Source organism: Suricata suricatta, chromosome 10 (genome assembly GCF_006229205.1).
Source record: "Suricata suricatta isolate VVHF042 chromosome 10, meerkat_22Aug2017_6uvM2_HiC, whole genome shotgun sequence".
NCBI lineage: Eukaryota > Metazoa > Chordata > Mammalia > Carnivora > Herpestidae > Suricata > Suricata suricatta.
Window position 1 is genome coordinate 100760461 of NC_043709.1, and position 26214 is coordinate 100786674.

The 26214-nt window shown below is 48.4% G+C and overlaps 1 protein-coding gene across 4 annotated transcripts in view; it reads left to right on the forward strand.

Moving 5' to 3' along the window:
- The first annotated feature begins 456 nt into the window (after positions 1 to 456).
- The window catches only part of TSPAN11 (tetraspanin 11), a 76716-nt gene continuing 50958 nt past the window's right edge, over positions 457 to 26214 (forward strand). For 2 of the 4 annotated variants that reach the window (XR_003914662.1, XM_029955248.1), the window contains exon 1: positions 457 to 595. The gene's annotated coding sequence lies outside the window, so the exon portion shown is untranslated. Of the gene's footprint in view, positions 596 to 1445; positions 1474 to 19370; positions 19493 to 26214 lie in introns of those variants that run through there. The other 2 variants (XM_029955249.1, XM_029955250.1) reach the window with 2 other exon arrangements.

A 26214-nucleotide genomic window follows, 5' to 3' on the forward strand; every position in this document is an offset into this window, starting at 1 on the left:
GGCAGTGATGGGAGTCTGCCTTACGCACAGGAGATCTGCCGAGGGAGAGGGGCGGCTCTTTGCGATCAGAAGGACTTGTGCCTAGAGTCCCTGGGAGCCCCCACCCACAGGCCAACTTCTCCCAGAACCTGAGCCGTGGACAACCTAGGGGAAAGCAAGACCAGAGAGAGGCCCCAGGAAGGGGAAGTGCGAGCAGACTGGAGGTTTGTGAGCCACCCCTCCTCTCCCCGCGAGGATCCCCTGGCAACCACACAGCTGCCCCTAACTCCCACTTAATTGGCTCTGAGCTCCGAATTGAAGACTGGCCAACTCGGAAACAAAGACGCGGCCCAGCTCAGGGCTTCTGGGCGAGGCCAGCCGGGCTGGGAGGAACGGAGCCTGGGAATCGGAGTGGGGCGAGCCGGGAGGGTGGGCGCTCAGGAAGCGGGGCGGGGCGGGCCGGCAGGAAGTGCCCGGGGTGCTGGGCCGGAGCCGAGCTGCCCGCACCCTGACCCTCTCCGGGTGGGAGGGCCCGAAGCGCGGCGGGGGTGCCCAGCTAGCGCCTCTGCGCCTCCGGTCCCGACGCTGCGTGAGGAGCCCCGCTGCGGGAGGCCGGGTAAGTGCTGGGGCGGCGGAGAAGCGCGCGGGGCTTGGGGTGGGGTGGGGTGGGGTGGGGTGGGGTGGGGGGACGCGCGGGGACCAGGGGGGCCCCCGCAGACCCGCCCCAGCCCCGCGGGGAGGAGGCGCCCCCACCTCCCTACCCGCGTCCCCACCCCCGTTCTGAGCAGGAAGGTGGCAGGGCCTGGGCTGGCGGGGGTGAGCGGACTCTGGATGCGGGTGGGGGCAGGGCGCCTTGGAATGGGCACGTGCACGCACTGGGGTCTGCCTGGCCGCAGCGTTTATGTCTCTAACCATACTGTCCAGTGTGCCTTTCTGCACTTAGGGCCCTGGGAGGGAGCTCTGAGCTACTGCGTGTCTTGTGCCGCCCAGCGTGCTCAGTGCATGTCTGTGTCTCCTCAAAATGTCATTCTCTTTGTCCAGCTGAATTCTGGTAGCTGGCTTTTATGCAAAAAGTCCGGGGTGACTGGTCCAGAATAATCATAGCTGGGATTGTATGGAGCTTGGCTCCGTACCCTGTGCAAAACAGAGTTTGCTAAATGCTGGCAACTGGTGTGTCTTATGCATGCACAGGTCTGTGTGTGCAGCAGATTGTCCATGAGTCCCATGAGGGCGCAGCTGCGTATTTGTGGGGGCATAGCTCTGCAGGCCCTGTCACCTGTGTTTGCCCGACCACTCCTGCAGGTGCAGTTGGCTGGTTTGGTATGGGACGATGGAAGATGTGGATCGTTCCAAGGTGCATTGTTTTCACCAGTGATGTGTGCAGTGTTGACAAGTGTGAACTGGCTGGAAAATATGAAAAGGAGGAGCGGTCAGTCTGCTTGGGCAGGAGAGCATCTCAACTTGGGTCTGCATTGCTCTAGATCTCTCCAGCAGGTGGGCACACATTATGAGGCAGGGGTGGCTCTGAGAGAAGAGGCAGCTTCTAGGAAGACTCCAAAGTACAGTCCAAGGCATAAGGTATAGATGGAAGGGCGGAAAAGAGAATGAGGGGGATAATCTGTGTTTAATTTGTGAGCAGCTTGATGGTAGTTACCTTTGGGGTCTAGAGCCCTGGGTTTGCATCAGAGTTCAGTGGTTGTTACCACATCACCAGCAACAATCTCTGCACAGGTTGCTTCCGGGCTTAGTTGCTTTGTGTGCAAAATGGGACTGATAACTGCTATCCCTCCTACCTCCAGAGGTGACTGGAGGCTCACGTCTGCTAATGCCTGCGCAAGTGTTGGGACAGCTTTAGGTTACGAGAATGCTGGGCAAACACTCCGAGACTTGGGGAGCACTCTGACTGGAACTGTTTGGCTGGGGGTAGGAAAGGGAACCATCTGCCTCCTGCTTCCCATGATGCTCAGCATCATAGGTCCCTGTGCCTGGAGCCTGGCTTTGGACTCTTGGTGTGTGAGATACCTACAGACCTGTGTGTGGTGCCAGAGGTTTGTGTGAATGCCTTCTATAAGAAGAAAGCTGGCTTGGCTGGTTTTTAAGTCATTTCACTGTCCAGCAGCTTGACTTTCCAGATAACCTTCCGCCAGGTGAGCTACCATCTTGCCAACAACAGAAGCAGTAAGGAGTGCTTTCCACAGTTTGGAGCCGGGGAGATAGGAGAGGAGGAAGCTTTCCCAATCAAGGTCATGGGTCTGGAATGTCAACTGTGTGGTGCTGTCTGCTCGGGCACAGGGCTTGCAGGCTCTGACTGGCTGAGGAGGGCTGAGACAGGGCCAAGAGTCATGACAGAGGGCCCTGAACACCAGGGCATGGTTGACATTTGTGGGCAGTTGGATGTCCCCTGTCACAGAGCCTTATTTGCATGCACTGGCTATTTAGTAATCACTGTGAAAGGAGAGAGCCCTGGAAACCCAGGGTCAAGTACTGGCTTGGGCTTCTGACTTGATGGGTGACCTGGGGAAAGACACTTCACCTCTTTGGGTCTGCTTCCTCATTGGTCAAAATCAGGGCATCTTTCCAGATTCTTGTTCTGCCATCAACTCAGGTTTCAGTTCCTCAGCCAGACCTTTCCCGAACCCCCCATCTAAAGTAACTTCCTCCTGCCCCACAGTCACATTGCCCTAGTCCTTCATGGCACTTTTGTCCTCTGAACTTAGCTCTGCTGCATCCAGCCACCCTGGGAGATTCTGGAAAGCAGGGGCTTCCCCTGTCCTCTTCCCTGCTAGCTCACCAGCACTCAGAACATAGTAGGTACTCACAAAACGTTCTGCCAGTGAGCAAATAACTTAATAAGTGAGGAATGACAACCTACTTTTAATATTGTGCTTCCTGGAGCTTTTGGGAGAGGAGCGAGCCCATGAGCAGGGCCATGGGTTCCTCACTGCAACAGCTGGGGATTAATCTGAGTTATGGACTGCCTTCCAGGTAGGATTTCCTTTGAAGAAAGGGCCCTCCCACTAAAATAAAACTGGAAAACCATTGTGGTGGAAGACTCCTGGGCGCCTTTGCAACTCCAGCCTGAGATGATAGTAGTGCGTCTGGAAGCCGTGCACACCCGGTTCAGACACTCCGCTCCCACACGTCATTTCTGCCCAGCCAGGGAAGGCTGTTTGTTTTGCAGCCGGCTCCATTTCCTGACTTCTTGGACAAGGTTAATATGAAAATGATTTTGCACACAATATGGCAACAGGGGGCACGTGGGAACGCTGAACCATGTGTAAGATGAGCAGGGGGCAGCACCGAGTACTACTGCAGAGGGGATAAGCCACACTCGGATATTTTTTTTATTTTTTATTTTTAATGTTTATTTATGATTGAGACAGACAGAGACAGAGCATGAGTGGGGGAGGGCAGAGAGAGAAGGAGACACAGAATCCAAAGCAGGCTCCAGGCTCTGAGCTGTTAGCACAGAGCCCGACACGGGGCTCAAACCCACGAACGTGAGATCATGACCTGAGCTGAAATCGGATGCTTAACTGATTGAGCCACCCACGAGCCCCAACCACACTCTGATATCTGAGAGCTGCCTGTTCAGGGTGACTGTGTCTGTCACTGTCCTCCCAGGCAGGCTGCCCAGATGTGCCTCCTGCCCAGCAGATGTCCATGCAGCGTGGTTTGTCTTGAGTAGTTGGCAGTGGACGGAGCCCTCTCCCTCAGTGATTCCTGACCCTAGACGATGGCGACATGACGGTGCTCCCCGACCTGTACTTACAGCAGCCCTCTCAGCCCCGTGTAAAACAGCCTCTCCCGTTGTCTCTTCCTGTAGATGCGTTTGCAGATGGTATTGCTGACTCCCAGGTCCAGCACTGTGCCTGGGTGTTGGGGATAGAATCCATGTTTACCACAACCTTTATCAATTCCCATGGGAGTAGTATTATATAACAAGTAATGTTATATATATAATATATAATATGTGCTGTATATTGTATATTAATATGTTATGTAATTATATTACATATTATAGTATATACTATTAGTATATATTAAATACTATAGTACTATTACTATTATATATGTAGTAGATAGTATATTTATTACTATAGTAATATATAGTATATAATAGTAACATATAGTATAATAGTCTAATACATACAGTACTAAAAATAGTATGTAATAGTCATAGTACATATAGTATATAATAGTATATATCGTAGCAGTAGTATGTGTTAATAGCACACTCATTGATGGAGAAGGACGTTCGGCTGTTTTGTTGGGTTGTTTTGGGAGGGTAGTTGAGGGAGACTACAGAGAGAAGTGGAGGGAGGAGATGGAATCCAGAAGAGAACCCCCTGTTAATTCCTTCGGACCACTGACCTTGCTTCTTGTAGACGTCCCTGCTCTGACTGACTCCTGTGGGCCTCTGGGTTCATGGGGTTTGTACTACAAGGGGGTGTGCTGTCTGCTGCCCTGTGAGGAGAGGGCTTATCAATATGCACATATTCACCTGGCGCCTATTATGAGCCTCCAGGTCTGCCAATACCTAACCTCCAAGCATCTAGTTGTTGAGGAGATTAAAGTCACCCTGGGGAAGAGAGGAGAAACAGCGGAGTGCAAACTGCTTGGTGCTCACTCCAGCCACAGCTGGAGTTCAGGGAATTGCACGAAAACCAGTGTGAGAGAGGGGGGCGGTGGAGGGCAGAGAGCCCAGCTCTGGGTCAGACACTCCAGCCTGGAATCTGGGCCCTGCCTCTTCCTCCTGGGTGACCCTCCCTGTGTTGTGTGACCTCACTGAGGTTCAGTTTTCTCATCTGCTCACCAAAGAAAGGATCTCGAACTCCTGGCTGGCCTGGGTACGGATGGCTGAGTTAGGCCTGGAAACTCAAGTTCGTAGAGGTACACAGAGTGTGTGGGCTGCCCAGACTCTAGTCTTGCTGACCAGGGGGTCCACAGGTGGTGACTGCTGCCCCATGCTTTCAAGTTCTGATCTTGCATGCAGGGCATTGGGGGAAGGCCCCCACATGCTGGGCCAGTCAAGCCCCAATTTCTCCTCTGGGCGCCTTCCCCACTGGGCCATTCCACTCCCCACACATGACTGCAGGCAGAATGTAGCTGGATTTTCAGTGGCTCCCTCCCACCTCACTGCCCTGTGTACCTATCAAGTCCTTCTTAAAGGCTTAAGGAGTTTTACTGTAAAATGCCAAGAATTCAAGAATTGAGGGTATTACAGAGGCTCAGGAAATGTTAAAGGAAATTGCTCTGACGTTCCCTGATCTGGTTTGAAGTAGTTAGTTTTGAAATAGAGTTCCCTGACCCTCTTTGATGGCAGCAGGCAAGAACCTGCAGTTTTTCTCACCTGTGTTCTGACTCACAGGTTCTTTTTTGAACAGGGAGCTCACTTCTGATAGATTCATGTGAGCCAAACTTCAGTATAAATAGAAATGTGTTTCTCCATCGGAAACAATTAATCAAGACCATCAAATTGATAGTGATTTCACTAGGCAGTGTCTCCTTTTCTTCTTATGTCATTTACAGTTTTAAAAGATCAGCCTAGACCATTTAACCAACAAAGTCCAGTATGCTTAAAGGTTCAGAAAAGAACTAAGAACAAGATTGGGCTGGTGTTGTCCAGTTTGTCTGAGGTTTGGGACAGATTGTAAAATGATGAGAAGTTTTCCATTAACCCTTTTGATCATGCAGATGTGGTAGCTAGCCTCTGAAGCTTTTTCAATGGTCAAGGTCCATGTTTCCATAAGTGCTCTTAAAATATTGTTTAAAATATTAAAACATTTCTCTCTCAGAGCCCCCTTCTACAGACAAGTACTGGGGTTCTGACACTTGGACAACAGTGTCCTATATTTCATAATTAATATTCCTTACCACTGCTCAAGGATAGAAATTATCTTTATTGACTTTTTATTTCTGGCAACTAGCACGAAGCTGAGGAAACAGTACGAGTTCAGTAAATGTCCACAGAACAATTCTTTCTGGAGGGAGCTTATCAGTCATCACTAAGACTGTGTGCTCAGAGAGAAGTCCCGCAACCAGGGCTGGCTACATAATTTGGGGGACCCAGCGCAAAATGAAAATATGGACCCCTGGGTCAAAAAGCAGGAAAAGGTGCCACTGAAAGTGCTAAAATGTAAAGCATTTTCCTGTCTTCAATAGTCTCTTTCTTTTTTTTTAATTTTTTTTTAACATTTATTCTTGAGAGACAGAGGCAGAGCATGAGCAGGGGAGGGGCAGAGAGAGAGGAAGAAACATAGAATCTGAAGCAGGCTCCAGGCCCTGAGCTAGCGGTTGGCACAGAGCCCAATGCGGGGCTCGAACCCACGAACCATGAGATCATGACCTGAGCCGAAGTGGGATACTCGGCTTACTGAGCCACCCAGCCGCCCCCCCCCACCCCCCGCCATGGTCTCTTTCTTGACCAGTCATGGTGGGTTTTGTTTGCTACTTACTGGCATTCCAAGTAAAGAAAAATTAGAAGTTTAAATGATTAGCATGAATTTTGCTATTCTTCTTTATATTGTGCAATGCCAGTTTTAAATGCAGGTATGTGAGCATTTAACTCCTATGTAGAATCACCAAAATCACACAATTCAAATTTCGTAGCTCACATTTTGTTCTTCTTGGAACACTGGAAGTGATGCACAAAATTACCTCAACTGTCTTTATTTCACTTCTTGATACACGCACATTTTTAAAAAAACTTTTTAATGTTTATTTTTTTTTTTTTTTTGAGAAAGAGAGAAAAACAGAGCTCGAGTGGGGAAGGGACAGAGAGAGAGAGAGACAGAACCAGAAGCAAGCTTCAGGCTCTGAGCTGTCAGCACAGCTGACAAACCCACCAACTGTGAGATCACGACTTGAGCCGAAGTCTGATGCTTAATGGACTGAGCCACCCAGGCGCCCTGATTCAGGCACATCCTGTCAACACAGTGTCACACTGTACTTCCAACCTAAGGGGAAAGGAAAGGTTGAAAGGAAAAGCAGTAGGCATGGGCTTTTCTTCCCTTTGGTTCATCCTTTTCAGTGCAAGTAGGTAACTGATGCAGAAAGGACCACAAGTAGAAAAGGACAAGGTATCATAGGGTTCTTGGCTTTTGGTGTTTCTTACAAGGCATCGCTCGCCTTCTGCATTTGAACCCAGCTCTGGTTTCGGCAGAGAGCCTGACCTCCCTGGGCTATCTGCAACCACTTGTTCTTTCAAAAACCAAACACCTTTTCTTGCGCTCACTTTGAGGCTCCTTGAACTCCTCACCTGAAGGACCCCTGGATTTCTGTGCTCATGGGTGTGAGAAATAGGCCACTGACCCAATTAAAGGAGGGACGCCAAGACTTGGAGCACAGTGAAGTGAGGCTTTAGTCAATATTCTTACAGGAGCAGGTGTCTGATGGACAGGCACACTGGGGGCAGTTACCAGCAGATACTTTATCTCCTAGCATGCAAGCCCCTCCCCTGGTTCCTCATTCGCTGAGCACTACAGAGGTTACAGCCTTACCTTGACATTGCCTATGCCCATATAAGGCAAAAAGTACTCTGATTGGACCAAATGTACATTCCTTGAAGTGATGCAGCCACTTCAGGTCTTTAGCACATGCTCGTTGCAAAGCCTGTGAAAAATAAGCCCAGGAAATGGAGAGGGGAAGAAAAACCAGAAAGTGAGGTGTCAAAGGGTTTGGGACTCACCTCCAGTGGGGGGGGGGGGCAAAGAGCAGGTTCGGACATATTTCCAATAGGTTGTAAACCTGTTGTTAACTAGACAGTACAGCTTCTTGGTCTTTCTGAAAATGAATCCTCTCCCTTCTCACATGGGACATCATGAATCAAATGAGAACCGCAAAGAACAGTGGACACACACACTCTGCATGTCTTTCTGCTCACATTCATGCCCACCATCCCATAGGGCTTCACTTACAAAACACAAGCTCAAAGATTAAAATCATTAAAAATTCCAAGATGCCAACAGCAGCGCGTTAAACAGAGTGCAAGGTCGTTCTGTGAGTCTGCACAGTTGCCTGCTTGTGGAGCCAGCCCGGGCTTCAACCCTTGGCCTTCCATTTGGGTCGCATTTTTAGACGGTGGTCCACTTGGGGCAGAACAAATGCTTCAGATGAGTGGGCCGTTCAGGTGCCCTCAAATTCCAGTTGGTCATTTCTATCTTTGGAAAACAGCAAAGGCTTCCATTTCCTTGTCCAGGTCTCCATCCTTCTCCTATAATTATTTACATTTTTAAAACAGCTTGGGTCTTTCACTCGCAGGTTCTACTGTGTTTGAGAGGCTCAAGAGAAAAGAACAAAGGACAGGAGTAGAGGTGAGCATAGTCCATTTTGCCTGACGGTTTGAACACTCTGGAAAGCAAAAAGCTTCTGGGAGTTCTAAGTCTGTTCAAAGGTACTGGCTAATTGTTCCAGGTGTGACCATTTTCATAGCTGAGCCCCGCAGATGGTTTGTGATGGGGAAAGGTGTGGCTTAGTTACCAAAGGATGAGTTGCTCTTTGGGTGGCTGCACAGAGAGAGGGTTTAGGGAAGCCAGCCCTTCCAGAAGAAATAAATCCCACTCTCTGTGGGGAGAGAGGTGAGGCAGGGAGACAGGAATTCAAGACTAGAAGTGCTGGAACAGAATGAAATACTCAGAAAGCAATTCACACTTCCTGATGGCTCAGCAGATAGCTCTGGGCTTTTCACTCTGCTGGAAACCTCAAGTTCGAAGCGAGTACTGGTACCATGAACTGAAAAGGGAGTTTTTTACACCTTTGTTTAAAAAAAATTTTTAATGCCTTTTATTTATTTTTGAGAGACAGTGCGAGCAGGGGAGAGTCAGTGAGAGAGGGAGACACAGAATCTGAAGCAGGCTCCAGGCTCTGAGCTGTCAGCACAGAGCCTGATGAGGGGCTTGAACCCACGAACGTGAGATCATGACCTGAGCTGAAGCCGGACACTTAACCGACTGAGTCCCCCAGGCGCCCCCCACCTTTTTTTAAATATATAAAGACCTATTGGAAGGAGTATTTATAGATGGCACAGAAGCCACATTTACATTGTACCTTGAATGCCTTTAAGTTGGTCCACCTTCTACCTTGATGTTCATGTATTGTCCAAATAATGTTAATTTTAAGTAGCAATTTCCATGATCAAATTTGATAGTTGCAAGACTCCCTGCTCTCCAGGGATCTACAAACTGTTCTGTATGACCTGTAGGCTAAGATTATACATTTAAAAGGCTGAAACAAAAAAAAGAAAACAAAGAGGAATATGCAGCAGAGACCATGTGGACTGCAGAGCCTGGGACACTTACTAACTAATAGTCTTCTAACAAATGCTTTGCGAGCCCCAGTCCACCCACCTGAGCTTATGGACAGTTCAGGGACCCCAGAGCACTGAACGGGGGCACAGGGCCTAGAGGAAGGCCTAGCCTCTGAACCACTGTCTCTGAGACGCCGCTTTCATTCACCTGGGCTGCAGCCTGGGAAGCGGGATTTTTACAAACTCCTTAGGTGATTCTAGTGCAGCTAAGGTTGAAAAGCACGGCCCTGAGACAATTGTTCTCAAAGTGAAGTTCCACAGAATCAATATCTCCTGGCTTGTTAGAACCTCAAAATCCAGTGTAGACTCTGACCTGCCAGCTCTGAATCTGCCGGGGGTGGGCCCAGAGATACGTGTTTTAATGAGGCTTCCAGGCCAGTCTGTTGCACCTCGAGTTTGAGAACTTGAAGGCTTGGCCTTTCAAACCTGAACCTGCCCAGCCAAGCAGACCTCAGGTCACAAGGGCATTGGGTGGAGAGCTCAGGGGGAAAGGGGAAGGCTGACGAGGGAGCGCAAGGCCTCCGAGTCTTCACGTTGAAATCTAAGGCTATAAATGACTGGAATTGCTCTTTTACTCACAACTGAGGCCCCGGAAGGTGAAGTGAGCTGCAGGAACCGGAACTTGACCCGAATAACACCACTAACAACAACAATCATGAATCTGTCTTTTAGGAAAGTTATCTTTAACAATAATTGTAGGCTTAAGCTCTCTTTTTCATTACTACATATGATTGTCTTTTAGTATCTTATACATAAGCTTCCCACTTGGTAAACTCAGGGGATTAAGCACACTTCTGAACTATTTTGAAATAATCTTTAAATTTTCTTAAATGTTTATTTATATTTGAGAGAGACAGAGAGACAGAGAGTGAACAGGGGAGGGGCACAGAGAGAGGGAGATGCAGAGCTCAAAGTGGATTCCAGGCTCCACGCTGTCAGCACAGAGCCTGATGTGGGGCTCAAACTAGCAGTGAGATCATGACCTAAGCCAAAGTCAGATGCCCAACCGACTGAGCCACCCAGGCATCCTTCTTGAAATAATTTAAATAAACATATACGTGCCTAAGAAGTAGGAACGTTGCCGACCTTCACCCCATAACTGATGGATGAATTCTCTTATCCCAACTGCTCCCTCTAGGGATTCCAACAGGGTACTCTGCTAAGGTGCTGGCCCTCGAACAATGTAGTGTGGGGGTACATTTATGAGTGCAATAGGATTTACGACTTATTGATGGCCTACTATGTGCCAGGCATTGTGTGATGTTTTAACATATATTATCTCCTAGAATCATCACAGACTTACAAAGTCAGTGATATTCTCCCCATTTTACAGTCATGAGCATTGAGGCACACATAAATTAAAGACCTTCCCCAAATCCTACAGCTAACAGATGGCAGAGCTGCAATTCAAACCCAGGGAGATCTGGCCTCAAAATTGGTGATGGTGGGGAGGTAGGAGAGCTGGCATGTGATTGGGCACAATGCAGCATTTCAATAAGTCTAAATTGGATGAAATTGTGCACACAGAAAGCAGTTATTCCCCACTCTCCTCATTCTTGCCCAGTGTCCTGTACATCCTTGGCAGGAAGTGAGCCCACACCTTCCAAAGGTTGGATTGCTGATTGCCATCTTAAAAAGAATTCAAGGACCCGAAGCACACGGACCCTTTGGTAAAAATTCTGTTTGAGTTGTCAAGAATGCGGTTGCTACCCACAGAGCTGGCTGGGTCTTTAAATTCTTCCCTCCTCACTTTGGAAGTCAGCAGCCAAAGTGGTGTATAAATATTACATACCACACATTATCATCACCATCAATAATAATGAGGCATCCTTTTAGAGCTCTTCACGCTTCCGAAGCACCATAGGCTCATTAGTTCCCGGTGTCTTAGTATTAACAGGCTTGGTAACAACCAGAGGCAGTGGGAGCTCATGGCCATGGACAGCACCAGGGGCCTGCAAGCCCTCCCGAAGCCCAGGCACTGGGCCGAGGACCAGAGATCGGCCCTTGGGGGCCAGCTCTTCCCAGACCTACTCAGGGAGAATGGAGATACGACATCTACCTTCTGGGTCTCTCTGGCCTACAGATGGGAGCAGACTGATTCCTTCTCCGTCTTCTGGTCCTGGGACCTGCAGGCAGCTTTCCAAACCTCGGGTAGTGATGCTCATGGTGATGATGTAATTAGAGCATGGTTAGGGAGCCAATGTGGGCAATATCTAAGGTGTTCTGATGCCAAGTCCGTTTCTATAACATCCTCCCTCTACAACTCATGGAACTAAAGTTCTTCCTTCATTTTTGGAAAGAATTAGGGTAACAGTGTGGGGGTTGTTGGTTAGTTGCCATGCGAGTGCATTATTTCTTTGCCCAGAAAGGTCAAATCTCTTTAAAAAGACACAAATCTGTGTGTTTGGCTCTCCTCCAGGGAGAAGATTCAAATACTTTCCAAGGGGGTTTCTAAGTCCCTAGAAAATATGTTTTCACAGACCTGAGGTAAAGAAAACATGGTTTATTTATCAGGGAGCTTAGCGGCTTCTACACTCTCTTCAATAAATTACGTCACTTTCTGGACTTAAGATCTAACAGATTTACATCCAAATCCCAAAGTGAAAATTGGAATTTAAATTTGGATGCGTAAATGTTCTCTCCCTCACCCTTATATACATAAGCACACGGTTCTATCAGTCTGTGTGGTGGGGTAGAAAGCAAGCTGAACCAGGGTCTGGAAATCTGGATCCCAGCCCCAGCCCTGCCTCTTCTGGCTTCCCAGGGGTCCCTGGGCCCCCTAATCATGTGCCTAACACAACCCTTTCTCTTGGGAGTTGATAATCTAGGCCTTGTCTATAACTACCCCAAATAGGAATCTTCACCTTTCTGTTAGGGGAAGTCCTAAACCTCTTTAGGGATCTGCTAAAACCTATGGAATCCCAGCATATAAATGTTAAAAAAAAACTTTAATATAATTTCAAGGGCCTCCAACTTAGAACTCCTTGGAAGGTCTTTTAAGCTTATACTGCTAAGCCATGTTATCCTGCTCCAGATACAAGACAGACCCTATTTTGAAAGCAAATGAGAAATTGTACAAATCCTACTCTCTGGGAAATGGGACACATTTTGATGTCATTCAGGCTTCTTCCCCCCATTTCCTGCTGCCTGGAAAGGAGTGTCTGTGCCTCTCTGATTCTTTTTTTTGTTTTTAATGTTTTTTTTAATTAATTTTTGATACAGGAGAGACAGAGCATGAGAGGGGGAGGGTCAGAGAGAGAAGGAGACACAGAACTGGAAGCAGGCTCCAGGCTCTGAGCTAGCCGTCAGCACAGAGCCTGACACGGGGCTCGAACCCATGAACGTGAGATCTGACCTGAGCCGAAGTCGGAGGCTTAACCGACTGAGCCACCCAGGTGCCCCTGTGCCTCTCTGATTCTTAATAAGCAGGTGGTGAATGTACGTAAGCGCAAAGTAATGTGCACCATAATGAAGGCTTCTTCAGGGGTCCCCCTCCGTCCAGCCCAGAGCAGGTCTCCTCCAGCTTGGCTGATCCCTGTCAGAGCACAGGGCATTCGCACTATCCTCTTCCCCTTGATGTGGCCACTATGGTGGCAGGATCGTGAGGAAGCAGGCTGCACACTCAACCAGTGCTGACTGGCCTTCCAGGTCACTCTTTCTGGAGTCCTTGCCTGCTTGTCTCCATAGGACAGGGGAAGAAACTGGCTCAGATACATAGGGTGACCTCCCCAAGTTTACACAGCTGGTAAAAGTGACATAATTTTCCCTCCATACATGTGACAGGCATAGAAAGCATCAGGGAACCACGCTCACATCCACCTTTACTCCCCAGCCCCCTCCTCCTACCACCAGGGATGGTGGAGGGGAGAAAAGCCCCCTTCCTGCACTCAGGATCACGCATAAGCTACCCCACAAGAACCCTCCTCCCCGAAGCTCACAGGTATCCTCAGTGGGCTCCTGCCAGTGTCGTTTCCCAGCCAGCTCTCAGAGACTCTGATTAAGTGAGGAGTGGCTGCTGCCGGGTAGGGAAGAGGCTGTTTGGGGCAATTTGCATTCAGCTGGGGATCCCACCCTGGGGGCGGGGTCAGCAGAGGGAGCCGGCACATGAGAACCTGGTCCCCTGAGTAAAGACTGCTGGGAGTCCTTGTTGAGTCTGAGAGCCAGGGTCCTCATTGATTTGGGGCCTGAAATGCCTCCCACATCCTCTAGACTGCTTTGAGTCTTATACCCCTTTTACCCTCACACACACACACACACACACACACACACACACACACACAAAATAAAGAAAGCACATCCTGGTCCCTAGGAACAGATGCTCGCTAGGTCTCCAGCTGCATTCTGAGCCCTAAATCCAAGCTTGGGAGGCCCGCGGGGCCCAGAGCGTCTCCTGCTTCTGTCTGGCTCACTGGGGACTGTGGATGTTTGGAGGTTTCTCCCTCTGCTCTCAGCGTCATGGCCACCCAGCCCTCTGGCCTTCTCCAGTTTCTTTCAGGCCCCTGCACCTGGCTGTTGATTGGGCCACCTGTGGGTAGATGGTGGGGTGACAAGGAAGACCTGCTGCTTCCATCCCAACTCTGTGCCTGAGGCGGCAGAGCAGAACTCAGCAGAGAGGTCGGCACTGGCTGGCCTCCTGCCCTGGGTCTGTCTATAGTTGGCAGCCTCTTGGCCTGGCCCTTGTCACATGGCCTCAGACCCTGAGGCCCAGGTGCAGCTTCCAAAGGCCAGCCCAGGCTCAGTTTCCTGGGCTGTATACAGGGTCTGGAAAGCTGTCATGGGCAGTGTGCATTCACACATGTGGGGAGCTGCCTTGCAGAGGAGGAAGAAGAAGCTAGGATCAGTCATCATGCCCCAGTGTCCCTGGGGCCCTAGCTGAGAGGCTTCTCAGCTGTACCAGAAGCCTCCTGGACACAGGTGTTCTCATCAGCAGCTAGGGGCTGGGCACTAATCAGATGCAGTGGCAGAAACTGGAAGGCAGCCCAGTGCACGAAATGGCCTGGCAGGAGCCAGACTAGGGCATGCTCCTAGGAGGCAGGCACCAGGAGGCTGGTAGGAGGTATCTCCAGACTGTCTGCAGGCTGATAGAAGTGGGGGAGGGAAGGCTCCTCTAGGGCAGCACAGGTTGTGGATGACAGGTAGACTTATTCCAGACAAGGCTGTGAGTTTTTGAATTTCCATCTGTGAAATGGGAATCCTAACATTGTCTGCCTCTTGGTTATTGTGAGAAGTACTATAATAATTATGTTATCATTATTATAATTATTATTATTCCCATCATCTGTGCAAGCAAACAGTGAGCTAAAGCCTGGAGAGGACAGAAATAGCAAACCACATGGCCACGTACAGGGCTGCTGCCATTCCCCAGGAGGCTTGGGCCCATTTGCCCAGGACAGATGCCATATTGGAAAAATGATATGGGGGCTGTGGATGAAAATTCAGCAATGCCTCCATAAGCTAAACATGTGACCCAGCAATTGCATGCCTAGGCATTGCCCAGATAAATTGAAAACAGGTGTCCAAACAAAAACATGCACATGAATGTTTGTACTGGCTCTATTCACTATAGCCAAAAGGTGGAAACACCCCAAATGATAGTTGGCAGATGAATGGATAAGCAAAAGGTGATCTGTACATACAACTGAGTATTATTCAGCTGTAACAAAGAATAAAGTACTAAGATGTGCTAGAGCATGGATGAACCTTGAAGACATTACACAAAGTGAGAGAAGCCAGACACAGAAAATCACATGTTGTATGATCCCGTTAATCTGAAGTACTCAGAGTAGGCAAATCCCTAGAGAAGCTCATTAGAGGTTTCCAGAAGGTGGGGGGAAGGGGAGTAAGGGTAGCTGCTTAATGGGTACAAGTTTTCCATTTGGAGTGATGAAAAGTCCTGAACTAGATAGTGGTGGATGCCCTTAATGTTGCTGAGTTGTACACTTTAAAATGGCTATAATGGTAAATTTTCTGTTCCGTGTACTTTTCCACAATAAAAAAGGGAAAAAATGGGATAGAATTGGGGCCAGGTGTGGGTCAGCAGAAGATGAACGAACCATCGATAAAATGAAGGGTTTCTCAGATAATCTCAGAGGTCACTTTCAGTTCTAAAAATAACCTGTAAGTCTATGATATAGGAAGTAGATTTCTATAATGTAGGCCCCAGCAGCTCTCCCCTTGCTTATTTTAACTGGGGTCGAGTGTGGGAAACAATATGAAATTAAAGAACAAAAAAGCTAATGCCCGCCTCTTGATCTCCTAGAGTGCTAGGGCTGGTTTTCCTCATGGTTCCAGCTTCAGGGAGAGTAGAGGAGGGGGAGACACTGTTCAAATGGGCTTGAAGGTGGCGGCGGGGACAGCACATCCCTTCAGCCAGAGAAGCTACACCTTATCTATTTTATATGTTAGGTTCTACACACAAAGTAAAACACCAACTTGGTTATAAAGAAACTGAGGCACTGTCCAAGGTGCTGGCGAGTAGTGAGGGAAATCCTGAATTAACTGCACCCCCCTCTCCCCCCCCCCACACCTCTGCTTGTCCCCCACTTCCATAAATACCATCTGCAGACATTCCTAGAATCCCTTTGGCAGTTCCTCCTTTGTTTGGGAGTTGTGGGAAGAGAGGACTGCCCTTCATGCCTGCCCTCTCCTGAGCTCCAGAAACACACTCCCCCAACCAAATCCCCCTCATGCCAAGTGTCAGCCTTCCCCTGGGGGGTGATGACCAAGCAGCCCTCACCTGGACAGAGCCTCAAGCACGAGTCTCCATGTGGGTGATGAAAAGAGCAGTTCTTAACGGGTGGAAATCCTACAATCCATTCATTCACGAAGACTGGGGAAATTATAATATAGATCCATCTCAGAGTGTGGGAAAAATTATAGACTGTATTCTTCATTATAATTAAGCTGGTTTTTAGAGGGAGCTGTAAGTATGTTAGGCAATGCGTTTTTCTCTTTTGAAGGTGTTTCTGAGACCTAATGTGTCAAAATTAAAACCCTGTGCTCTTTGTGGAGAGAGGCCGTGATTTTCCTCATTGGGTTTAGGGTTTTGCTTTTCACCATCAGCTCCTCTGCTCTGCTAGCCTGGTGCAGTTAGGCAACCTGGCCCAGCTGCCTTGGACTGATGGGGGGCTGGGCTGGCCCACCCTTGACTGTTCTAGACAACATCCTTTGAACCACAGCCTTACAGAACCACTGCAAATCAACCAGACACAGGCTTGGTTCTTCCTTCAGATGCCTGGGCTCTATGGGGGATTTAAAAAATTCATTTAAAGGAATGCTTCTCCCCAACCCTCAGATCTGGTTTATAACCTGCTAAACCATTTGGGCTTATGTAATCTAACCTTGTAAGTAGTGACTCTAATTCTGTCGTTCCCTGGACCAGAGGGTCTGGTGGTGCCCATTGCTTTCATAATAAAGTCCAGAAGCTTGAGCCTGGCCGAATTCCCACTTGCCGAATTCCCACTTGTCCTTGAACTCTCGCCAGTAGTTCCTCCTCTGCACACCTGGACACACTTTTTTCTCTCTGAACTCCATGCATAGTGTTGAATGATGCTAATGTGACTGTCTCCCCAGGTGTGAGTTCTTTGATCAATGGCCCATTCCATCACATAGCAAGGCCTCGAATGTTCAGTGAACAAATAGACTAATTAATTAGTTAATCTCAGAAGAGAGCACAGATATGTGAACCACCAGCCTGATCACAACAGTAGATGAGGGGTAGGCCTGTGGCAGGGCGGTAACAGAAGATCAGAACGAGAGGATTTCTAGGAGTCGATGGAGGAGCCTGCAGAAGGGGGACAGCTTGGTGAAGTAGTAGGTGTTGGGGCAGGAGGCAGTGACTCTGAAAAAGAAGGAGAAGTGGGTGGGACATAATCCTGAAGGTAGTGCGCTGAGCAGTGGGAGGATAGGAGTGTCACTACGCTTAGGGATGCAGGATGGCTGGGTTGGTGGGGGACATCCTGACTTCGTTTTAGACAGGCTGGTAGTCAGGGACCGGTAGCCACATGAGTGAGCCTAGCACCCAGCAGGCTCCTGAGAGTCATCAGCTTGTGAGACATAGGTGGAGCTGGGTGTAAGTAGGGTTGAAAAGGAGAGACACGGGGAGCCTGGGTGGCTCAGTCGGTTAAGCATCTGACTCTTGATTTCAGCTCAGGTCATGATCTCACAGTTTGTGAGTTTGAGCCCTGTGTTAGGCTCTAGCTGACGGTGTGGAGCTTGCTTAGGATTCTCTCTCTCCCTCTAAATAAATAAATAAATAAAACTTAAAAAAACAAAAGAAGTGACTTTGGGTAGAGTGGAGCAGTAGGCGTGGCCAGACCGACAGGGAAATGAAGCTTCAGGCCTTGGTGGTGAGGAGGAGAAGGGTCTGGCAATAACCCGAGGAGACAGGATGCAGGGAAAGGTGGGACTTGGGAGGTAGCATGTGTGGCAACCAGATAGGGCTTGGGAGCCTCCCACCTGTGGCTGTATCCTGGCTCTGTGCACCAGTCTGGGTGAGGACCAACCTGTTGCTCTTAGAGAGCTATAGTGGGACCTGTTTTCATCTTCTGTTTGAGTGGGACAGTATGCAGAGAAGACTCCGACTCCAGGAGATATGATTCAGTTAGAGACCCACAGGACAAAGAAGCTTCTTTTTCTTTCTTGTAACAGACCAGGGCAGATGAGCTTATGTGCTCCATGCAGACATACATGCATCCAGGTTCCTGCTCGCTTGTTTCTCTACCATCCCCAAGGGCAGTGTGTGATGTCCAGGGCAGTCCCCAGACCAGCAGCATTAGTATCCCCCAGAAACTTGTTAGAAATGCAAATTCCCCAGCACCACCTGGGCCTACCGGGTCAGAAACTCTGAGGCTGGAGCCGAGCTACTGGTGACTATGAATGCCTCCACTTGATTCTAATGTGTCCGGAAATTAGAGATGCAGTGCTCTTGGGTGCTGTCCTTATCTGTGTGGTGGAAGCTAGGTTTCAGGTACATCTGCTGTCCTGTTCTCGGGACAGATTGTGGAGATGTGCAGGGACAAGCCTGGAAGTGGCACTTCCACTCACATTCCATTGCCAAGGACTATTACTCAGCCAGAGCTAGCCACTGGGAGGTCTGGGAAATGTGGTTGCTAGTTAGGTGGCCACGTACCCACCTGTGACTCCATTGTAATGGGAGGAGGGGAGAACAACTTTTGAGAAACTACTAGCAGCCTTGGTTTGTCTGCAATCAGTTTTCATCTACTTTCAGTCCTCCAGAAGAGAGGGGGATATCTACTTGCAATCAAAGTTGAGGCTTATATGTTTACTAAGGTACATGGGATGAGGGGTGTCAGTTGTACCAGCCCCCGATGTCTGCCCACCCCTTAGAAACACACCTATCTGTTTTTTAAATTTTTTAATGTTTTATTTTTGAGAGCAAGAGCGAGAGCAAGAGAGAGAGAGAGAATGAGTGGGGGGAGGGACAGAGAGAGAGAGAGAGGAAGACAATTGAAAGCAAGCTCCAGGCTCTGAGCTGTCAGCACAGAGCCTGACATGGGGCTTGAACTCACAAGCTGGGAGATCATGACCTGAGCCAAGGTTGGTTGCTTAATGACCTGAGCCACCCAGGTGCCCCAGACACACAGCTATCTTATCTGCTCACCCATTACATATTGTGCTACCCAGTCCCTATTTGCAAACTTCCAATAAAAGTCAAGATTCCACCTAAGGCACCAAGTCTTGGCAAGGGATGAGACAAGGGAGGAAGAAATGAGCAGCCGGGTGCTTGCCAAGGCAGCTGTGCACACTCACCTTGGCCATACCCCACACAATTCTGGGGCGGCTGCATACACCCACCTCGACCTTGCCCCACACAATTCCGGGGTGGCTGCACACACCCACCTAGACCGTGTCCTGCCCGATTCCCGGCAGCTGCACACAGCGCCTAGACCATGCCATGCAGTGCACAACTCCAGGGGGAGCTGTACAACGTCTCACGGGGTCTCCGATGTGTACAGCTCCTACTGGAGATGAGCCATGGGGCTGCCCTATCTTTGTCATGCCTCTGAACCCCAACAGCCTGGGCTCTGAGGCCTTCCTCCTGCCCTTGCTCTTTACCCTACAGATCCTGAGCTCACCCTGAGTGGGCCTTCTCTGAACCTTCATCCTTGCTACTAGAGGCTTCTCAGGAGGTGTCTCAGTGCTCCACGTACCAAGCTTGGACAGAGAAATCGACTCTGGCTGGAGGTGAATTTTTTTTCTTTCCTCAAAGCTGGATGAAAGCCCAGACCTGAGAGGTCTTGACTTCGATACCAGCGATGGGTCCCTGGGTCTACCAGGAGTGGCTCAGCACCCTCAGTTATAAAGTAGAGGCGATAACACATGAGACAGTTAAATGAGAGACCTGGCCCAGATGAGGGGCTGACGCTGTGGGGGGATGGGGCTTCTGATTCCTGGCCGGGACTCTAGGAGGGGCTGGGGCCAGAGGTGGCTTTTCCAGGCCCTGAAACACCTGGTCTCCATGACCAGGAAATCTGTGTTTCTGGAACACAGGCAGAATGGCTGGCCTCCCTTGGATTGGACACTTGTTTATGTAATGAGTGCCTTTCAGGTCTGGCGCCCTGCTGCCCTGCTGGGGAGCATTGTACAGGAAGAAGGAAGGAAGCCCCCTGTGGGGTCCTTCTGGTGGGCCTCCAGGGCTGGGCCCTCCCGGCCTCTGCTGTATAGCAGTCTTGAAGGGTTGGAGGGAAGGCAAGGAAAAGAGGATATGCTGTTTGGAGAAGGGGCTAACTGCACGCTCGCTTTCAAAACCTGTCAACGCTACCCCTCCTGCTACCGTTTTGGGTGAGGTCTGTCTCCACAAGCAAGCTCCTGACTATGCACCAGGCATTTCCCATCAGCAGGGGCTGGCCTGTCTCTGAGCCTCCTTTGGGTGATTTTCTACCTTGGCATATTCTGGGCATAGCTCTGTGTTTCTCACCTGACGCTGGAGCTTAAAGACAGGGGAAAGAGGGCATGATGTAAAGGGGGCACCTGGATGGCTCAATCATTTGAGCAGCTGATTGATTTCAGCTCAGGGATCATGCCCTGGGTCCGCTCCACACTGAGAATGGAACCTGCTTGCGATTCTCTCCCTCTCTCCCTCTCCCTAAAAATAAAATAAAATAAATAAATTATTAAAAAGCAGGCCAGCAAGCCCTGGAGATACAGAAGCTCCCTGGACTGGCTTGTGCAGGCCTCCCCAGGAGGCCCTGTGCTCAACCATCCTCACACGGATTCCCCCACATCCGTGTAGGTTCAGGCCACAGAAGTGAGTTTTGCTTCTCTCTTTTTCATCATCTTTGACTTATGTGTCCTGGGGAACTGTGTGAGAAACATTTGTATGACTCTCAAAGAGTCCGGAGCTTTCCCATGGCTCTTCAGTGCATCTGTTCATCCGTTCGTTCAACATCTAGTGACACCGCATGTCAGGTGTCACGGTGGGTGTTTGGGTATAGAACTGAGCTCACATTTTAGCAAATAATGTAGCTAAGGGAAATGCCCGAGTTCTGGTGAGTTAAGAAGAGCATGTAGTGGGTTGGAGAACCCTACACCACGTGGAGAGGTTAGGGGCAGAAAACTTTGGAGGCTTGAGGAATATTGAATATTGTTGGCAAGCAATGAGACGGCGGTGCAGCACCAGGTTTGGACATCCAAACCAGGGTATTTTCTACATGAAATGGGGCACTAATAACAGTCATGCCTAGACAACAGGTGTAAACCAGGGCTGTACCAAAGAAACTGGTATTGTGCGGGCAGACCAGAGCATGTGGTCCCTCTGAGAAGAGTCCACTCTGAGGCCAGACTGCCTGACTCCAAATCCCACTCCCTCTTTACTAACAGTATAGCCCAGGGCAAGCTCTATGACCTCAGTCTCCTTCTCCTCATCCATAAGGTGGGAATGACTCACTTACAGGGCAATTGTGAGGAGTAAAAGAGATAATGCCTACAAAGGGCTTAGAACTAACCCCAACTCATGGCACGAGATCACTGTTAGCCAGTGTTATTGTAATCAGCACATATTATTATGGGCCTTAGGTGATCAGAAGTGGTCGGAAATTACCATGCCAGCAGTAAGTCTTGGAGTAGAGTGGCATCTTTACCCAAATGAGTGAGTGAGATAGTTATACCAGTTTTACAGATGAGAGAAACTGAGGCTCAAGGTCACAGAGCAAACTAGAAACAGAAGTGGGACTAGTAGGTACAAGCCTAGTCCTCCTTAAGTCAGAGGAGTGGGGGTGGGGGTCGTAGTGAAAAGAGAGGAATGAGTCAGGGCACATTGTCACCTTCTGGGCTTAATGACCTCATTAGTTCTGTTTTGATGGCAGAGGCCCTGTCAGTGCTGCCCCATGGAGCCCCTCCCATAGCCCCCCACCGGGCTGGGGCCCTGCCTTTGAGGCCCCTCCCACCCCACTGGGGGCAGTCGTTTTGCGGCGCATTGCCATGCAGTGAGGCGGTTACTGTAACGCTTGCCTTCCCTCTCTTTTATTTATTTAACAACACGATTTCTTATTTTAGGCACATGATTAACAGGACTGGAGAATACACAGTCTTTCCAGTGCACCTTTAACACCCGCTGAAAGAATCTGTTTTCTGGGCCATAAAGCAGGTCTCAACCAATTTCAGAAGACTGCAATCACACAGCACATGTTCTCCAGCCACAGTAGAGTCAAGCCAGAAATCAATAAGAGAAAGACAACTCAAATATTCCCCAAATGCTTTGAAATCAAACAACACACACATAACCTTGAAACAAAAAAGAAGTTGCAGTGGGAATTAGAAAATGCTTTGAAATGAATAGTGACCATACCAGAGCACCTGAGTCATTCGTTTGGTTAAGCTAGTCTGACTCTTGTTTTTAAAAAAATATTTTGTTTTATTATTTCATTATTTTTTAAGTTAATTTTTTACAGATTTACAGCCAAGTTACTTAGCATATAGTGCAACAGTGTTTTCAGGAGTAGATTCCTTAATGCCCCTTGTCCATTTAGCCCATTTCCACCCCACAACCCCTCCAGTAACCCTCTGTTTGTTCTCCATATTTAAGAGTCTCTTATGTTTTTGTCCCCCTCCCTGATTTTATATTATTTTTGCCTCCCTTCCCTTAAGTTCATCTGTTTTGTATCTTAAATTCCTCATATGAGCAAAGTCATATGATATTTGTCTACTGACTGGCTAATTTCACTTAGCATGATACCCTCTGATTCCATCCATGTAGTTGCAAATGGCAAGATTTCGTTCTTTTTGATTGCTGAGTAATACTCCCTTGTATATTTATATACCACATCTTCTTTATCCATTCATCCGTCGATGGACATTTGGACTCTTTCCGTATTTTGGCTATTGTTGATAGTGCTGCTATAAACATTGGGGTGCATGTGTTGCTTTGAAATAGCACAGGCGTATTCCTTGGATAAATACCTAGTAGTACAATTGCTGGGTCATAAAGTAGTCCTATTTTTAGTTTTTTGAGGAACCTCCATACTGTTTTCCGGAGTGGCTGTAGCAGTTTGCATTCCCCCAGCAGTGCAAAAGAGATCCTCTTTCTCAAGCGTCTCGCTCTTGATTTCAGCTCAGGTCATGATCTCATAGTATGTAAGTTCAAGTCCCACCCTGGGCTCTGTGCTGACAGCACAGAGACTGCTTGGGATTCTCTCTCTCCCTCTCTTTCTGCCTCTCCCCATCTCATGCACACGCTCGCACGCTCTCTCTCTCTCAAAATAAATATTTTTATTTTATAGTGAAAATGCCACTAGTGTAAATGTGCAGAAAGGAGCCAAAGCAGTACTCATAGGGAAATACATAGCCTTCAATGCATGTATGCACCTTGAAAAAGATCAAAAAGCTGTACAACTAAGATCTCTGCACTTTACTGTATATTTGTTTTGTTTTGTTTTTTTAATTTTTTAATGTTTTATTTATTTTTGAGAGAGAGAGAGAGAGACAGCATGAGCAGGGGAGGGTCAGAGAGAGACACACAGAATCCAAAGACAGGCTCCAGGCTCCGAGCTGTCAGCATAGAGCCCGACGCGGGACTCAAACTCACAAACTGCGAGACCATGACCTGAGCTGAAGCCGGATGCTCAACCAACTGAGCCACCCAGGTGTCCCTACTGTATATTTGTTAAACTTTAATTTTAAAAGTTTAGAAAAATAGGAAATCATGTGATAAAACAAATTCACACTCAAATACAAATAAGTAATAATATTTAACTGTATCTGCATTCTAAGAAAGGCTTCTCTAAAGTGACTTTTGTCATAACTTTCAAACTGAAATTTTCAAGTGGTCAGTGTAGGAGCATTGACCTTTGGCCAGTCCATCCAGCAGGATCTTATATAAAAATTGCATTTTAGGGACACACTGGGTAAAACAGAGCTTAGAAAGTAAGATGTTGGTGAATGATAAAAAAAGAGAAGGCGAGGAAAAATAATGTCCCAGTTTGTGTCCCAGGATATTTTTGTAAGTTCAGAGTTACTTGGCAAGTAGAAACCCAGGGAACTGATCTGATGTCACCGGACTATTTCCAGGATAACCTTTGGAAAGGTCCCCTACAACTACGAGTGTTCTTCCCATGTATAATCCCAAACTGATTCCTCTATACGTCCATAGAGAATGTAGCAGGCAGATGGACTTAGGGGCAGAAGCCGTGAGACTCTGTCTCCAGCTGTCAGATACATTGTCCTGGCTGATGTCTTCTATAGGGTTTTACCTACACACTGTCCTTCATTGAGGAGCTCTCAGGGAGTTGATTATAACAGTTCCTTTGCTCTTGTGTGGCACTGAGGTTGCATAATTACAGTGCACACAATTCTTGTGAATTCTCCTTCCAGTTGGACCTCACAGCCATCCTGCAAGGGAGACAAAGCTGGACTAGCATCAGATCCACTTTACAGAAGAGGAAGTGGAGGCCCAGAGTCACACTTCCGTAGATAACAGCCGGTATTCACCCGCAGTCTTCTAAACTGCTAACTAGTACTATTTTTATTTGCTCATTGACTCTTGTCGGAAGCTCTAGGGAAGTCCTCATTTCGTGGGTCACACTGCAGTTTACAAAAAGACGCAGGAAACACAAAGCAAAGGGTGATACCCTCTACAGGCAGAGTCCAAAAACTCAGATTATGTATAAGCATGGAGAACAAGGAAAAAGCCAAACCACATGCCTCAGGTTATGAGTGGAGCCCTGAGTGATCCATATAATACATGTTGGCTTGCAAATGAGTAAAAAATAACTGTGTACTTAGGAAAACATCTCTCTCAGAGCATAAAGACTAAGACTTCTTAGTGCTAGGATTTTAATTCAGGTTCCGCCTACAGCACCATCCACATGGCGCTATAGTTAGCAATCAAACCTTAAGTTTGGTCCAGAAAAGTTGCCCACATTCATTTACCTGCACACAACAAATATGGTGATATAAAAGAAATAGCCAGTAGTGGCCTGGAGGCGCCAGGCCAGGCCAGGCCTCGTGGTAGAACTTGCAGCTGCTAGACCCCCAGCCTTGAAGTCAAGGAGACAGAGGGCCAGGGAGAAGAGGGTGGCCAGAGTTCCCCTGAGCAGTTTGGTATCTTGGTAGTGCCAGCCACCATGCTTCTCCTGACCTAGGAACACTGGCCCCACCACCTCTCCCTGTGGCCCCTGCCTGGGGTCGTGGCCCCAGGGAAGCTTCCCTCATTCTTAGCTTCCACCAGAGGCCGTGAAGCTGAGGGAAGTAACCAGAAGCCAGAACTAGAACCACCCAGATAAAAGTAAAACATCTGCACCTACTCTGCCCATGTCTCTCTGCTTCCCAGTTCTGTACCTTGGTTTCCTCTGCTGGAAAAGGGGTAGTAACACCATCATAGGATAGTTTTAAGTAGTAAATTTTAAGTAGTAAATGCTCACCATGTGCTCAGTTGTCTAGCGCATGTTTAGCATTTAGAATATTATTATTATTATACAGCCAATCAAAATCTTGTTGTTGGTCATGAAGATATGAGACCAGGTCCCTGCCCCGCCACTTATCTGCACTGTGACTTTGGCCACAGTGTGATCACCCCCTGCCCCCGTCCTCTCCCCACGCTTCGCCCCGGGAATCCTTGCATTTTTCAGCTGACCCATTCAGAAGGTCGGGCTTCTGACTGTTTTAGAGGAACTGTCCACCCACCAGGAACGGGTCAGGCTAAGTGGAAATTTTAAGAGAGAAGGAAAAGACAAAGAAGGACAAAGCTGTCTATGCAGGGGAAGGAATCACGCTATGCAGGGCTGCAACCAGCTTTTATTAGGAGCCCACATTAAGTTATAAATTCAACCACTTAGATTGTTTTTTTCCTTTCCAACTGTTTTTGCCTGTCACGTAGGCATGGCCGCTTGTTGGCCAAGAACCCAGAAGTGGAAACCAGCACTTACTTAATGGAAGGGGTAGGGTCTGGTTTTTCCATAGCAAACAAACACTTGTTTTGTTTTCATTTTTTTATTTTTTTTATTTTTTATTTATTTTTTGTTTGTTTTGTTTTTATTTTAGAATCACTAAGCTCCCCAGGAGTCCCTTGCCTCACCTCAGATATGAGGTGCTCGCCCCTTAGGAAATGAAGAGTCAAGGCACCCCCAAACCCGAGCTTTCATGAATGGGAGCAGAGAAGAGGTCGGTGAGATCCCGGGAGTAGAGAGTGTAGAAAGAGAGGAAAAGTCACAGCTAAGTGTGGCCAGCAAGATTGTCCCCAGGCCCCTAACCAGATTTGCTAGGCTTTTCTGCAGCCACAGTGCCCAGCTACACCTCCAGGCCTTGCATCCCCTCTGCTGGATCAGCCTTCCTTCCCTTTCTGCCAACAGTGACCCTACTGGTCCTCAAGGACCAGATTAAATGCCCTCCCCATCCCATTGTGGCAGAATTGCTGCCACTTCCTCTGTGCCACCCTCAGAGTGTAGAGGTAATCCACATGCCTGTGCCCCACC